This window comes from Carlito syrichta, unplaced genomic scaffold (genome assembly GCF_000164805.1).
Source record: "Carlito syrichta isolate Samal-C Ts95f unplaced genomic scaffold, Tarsius_syrichta-2.0.1 Scaffold308806, whole genome shotgun sequence".
NCBI classification, from domain to species: Eukaryota; Metazoa; Chordata; class Mammalia; order Primates; family Tarsiidae; genus Carlito; species Carlito syrichta.
The window spans coordinates 725,031-728,486 of NW_007252902.1; the positions used below are offsets into that span (position 1 = coordinate 725,031).

At 42.1% G+C, this 3,456-nt stretch overlaps 1 pseudogene; it reads left to right on the top strand.

The window, feature by feature from the left end:
* The first annotated feature begins 2,842 nt into the window (after positions 1 to 2,842).
* LOC110596341 lies at positions 2,843 to 2,992 on the top strand (annotated as a pseudogene).
* The last annotated feature ends 464 nt before the right edge of the window (positions 2,993 to 3,456 follow it).

The window sequence follows — 3,456 nt, forward strand, 5'->3', positions numbered from 1 at the left end:
AGACCCGCCTGGGCAACTTGACGAGCCCTCATCTCTACAATAAATCAAAAAATCAGCTGGATGTGGTAGCGCGCGCCTGTAATTCTGGCTACTTGGAAGGCTGAGGCGGAAGGATTGCTGGAGCCCCGTGGGTCGAGGCTGCGGTGGCCAGGAGCGGCCACTGCACTCCAGTTTGGGTGATGGAGTGAAACTCCAACTAAAAAAAAAAAAGGAAGAATTAAGTTCCTGGTAATTTTACTACTGTTTTTATTGTTAGCAGAACTCCACCTCTAAGGTTTTATGATCAAAATTAACTTGGAAATCCTTCCCAGGCCCCAACAACAAATGCAGACTTAAACCAAGGCTGACATTTCGACATTTCAATTCCTCAGGGCATGTTATTTCTTTCATAATTTGTCTTGGATGCTATTCAAAAATCTACTGAGGAAAAAACTTTTTAATATATTTCATTTTCATTTCAAATGAGACTTGGTAAGAATCTTTGTACCAAGTCTCATAGAGCAACTGGCACTTAAAAAAGCCTGTGAATTTAAATACTTGGGGTCCTCCATTCATATCAAAGTCACATGCTGGAAGCTCTGCTTTTTTTGGAAAATTACACTTCTCAAAAGTTCTTGAGAGGATGACACATTCCCAGGAAACACATCTTGTCGGGTAATTTAGTTTTGGAGATACTAAAAGATGCAAAGACTTGCGGCATAAGACTTCTTAGCTCTGCATTCTAGGATAATCCTACTTGGGAGTGTTCTGGGAGTAATTAATCATGGAGGGTTCATGCTAACAGATTTGTTATACCTTTAAAGATGGTTTAAAATGTTTCTGAAGGAAGTACTTGAGGTTGAGAGGTTGATAGGTAGTAATTTAATATTTTAAAATCAGCTTTATTGAAATATAATATAGTCACAATTAAATACGCATTTTTTTTTTGAGTTGGAGTCCACTCTGTTACCCAGACTGGAGTGGAGTGGCCACTCCTGGTCACTGCAGCCTCAACCTGCTGGGCTCCGGCGATTCTTCCGCCTCAGCCTTCCGAGTAGCTGGAATTACAGGTGTGCGCTACCACGCCTGGTTAATTTTTTATTTATTGTAGAGATGAGGGCTCACCAAGTTACCCAGGTGGGTCTCGAACCCGTGGGCTCAGGCAATCCACTCACCTCAGCCTCCCAAGGCGCAGGATTACAGGCTGAGCCACTGAGCTCGGCTCAAATACGCATTTTTAAGTGCACAATTCACTGAGTTTTGACCTGTATAATGAAGATAGAGAACATTTTCATCATCCTAGATAGTTTGCCCATTTATTGAATGCTAATTATCTGGTAGGTACCTTGCTAAGTGATTTATTTATTTTAATTTTCATTAAATATTATGAAGCAGGCTGTTCCGAGATGAATAGTGTTCCCCGAAATTCATATGTTGAAAAATCTAAGTCCAGGTAACTCAGAATGTGACTGCATTTGAAGATAGGGTGTTTAAAGAGGTGATTAAGTTAAAAGGAGGCCATTAGAGTGGGCACTAATCCAATCTGACTAATTTCCTTATAAGAAGAGGAAATTTGGAAGCACAGAGAGACCAGAGAAATGCAGAGGAAAGACCATGAGAGGACACAGGGAGAAGGCAGCCATCTGAAGTCAAGGAAGGAGGCTTCAGGAAAAACCACCTCAGAGGACACTTTGCTCTTGGGCTTCCAGCCTCTGAAATGTGAGAAGATAGATTTCTATTTAAGCCACCCAGTCAGTGGCATTTTGTTATGGCAGCCCAAGAAAACGAAGACACAGGAATTTGCTTGCTTTTTAACAATAAAAAACAAAAACAGGGCATAGGGAGACTATAGAATTTGTCCACCATCACCTAGCTACCTAGTAGCAGGGTGGTGGTTGGGTCCTGGGTATGTGTGGCTCCAATTCCATGCTCTTAACCGCTGCACACACCAAACGCCCAAACATCAGGATGTTAAATTGCAACTGTGATTCTAGCCAGCCCCACCAGGAAGGCCCACTTTGTTCTCCCTGCCTCTAGCTGATATTTTTAGGCATTTGTCTGTGATCAATGCTAGGTTATAAGCTTTACTGAAGGCAGTGTGAATGTCTTATTCTGACCGCCATCTTGCTTTCAGGAACAGCAGTCCGCACTTAGTGGCAGGTGAATACATGCTTGTTAAATTTCTAGAACAAAGTTGTGTAATTTTGTCCTCCTCTTTAGCTTTTTATAAATCTCCTACATATGCTTCCCTTTTCTCTAACAATATGAGGGACATAATAGTTACTCATTTCATGTCTGTAGTTTTATAGCTCTACAGAGGTTATAAAAATAATCCTAAAGATGAGTGAATCATCTTAAGTCTCTTTTGGAATAATAAGAAAATCACAACCAGAGCCTCTATTTATTGGGCTTTTACTACTTACCAGGATCAGTTAACTAATTTATTTATCCTATCCCCATTTAGTGGTCAAAACCCTGGCTCTCAACTCATTAAGGCCTAAGGCCAGAGTTCAAATCCCACTTCTACTTCTTATTAGCTGTGGGTTCTTAGGCAAATTTCACATCCCTGTTGCTCTGTTTCTTCATCGGAACTTCAACAGTTCAGAATCCACTCAGCTGATGTTAGTTTAGAGCCAAGCAAAGGAACAGATGTTGCTACATGTTTTGTGAGTGATTACAAAAGGTGACTATTTGGCTAAGAAATAACCAGGAGCCACTTGAAACCTCAATTTTAGAGAGACTGCACAAGCTTCCTGGAAGAGTAGCTTTTTAGGAGTTACTTAAATGTTAAAAGAGGGGATGTTTCAGACTCGGTGTTGACCACTGCACAGACCAGATTCTGCTTGCTCAAACGCCTCTCTCTGCTCCCTCTGTGACCATGTTTGACAAACCCGATATGGCTGAGATCGAGAAATTCAATAAGTTGAAATTGAAGAAGACAGAAACACAAGAGAAAAATCCACTGCCTTTCAAAGAGATGATCAAACAGGAGAAGCAAGCAGGCGTATCGTAATGAGGCCAGTGCTGCCAGTATGCACTGTACATTCCACAAGCATTGCCTTCTTATTTTACTTTTTTTAGTTGTTTAACTTTGTAAGATGCAAAGATGTTGGATCAGGTTTAAATGACTGTGCTGCCCCTTTTCACATCAAAGAACTGCTCACAATGAAGGCTGCGCCTGCCTCTCCCATTTGCCTGTGTGCCTGGCAGCGAAGGAAGAGCTTGCATGTTGGTGAAGGAGGAAGTGGGGTGGGATGACAGTGAAATCTAAAGTAAATCAAGCAGGCCCTTGGCCGGGCTCAGTGGCTCAGCCTGTCATCTCAGCACTTTGGGAAGCCTAGGTGAGTGGCTTGCCTGAATCCACGGGTTCGAGACCCACCAGGTCTTGGTGAGACCTCATCTCTATAATAAATCAAAAATTAGCCAGGCGTGGTAGTACATGCCTATAGTTCTGGCTACTTGGAAGGCTGAGGCAGA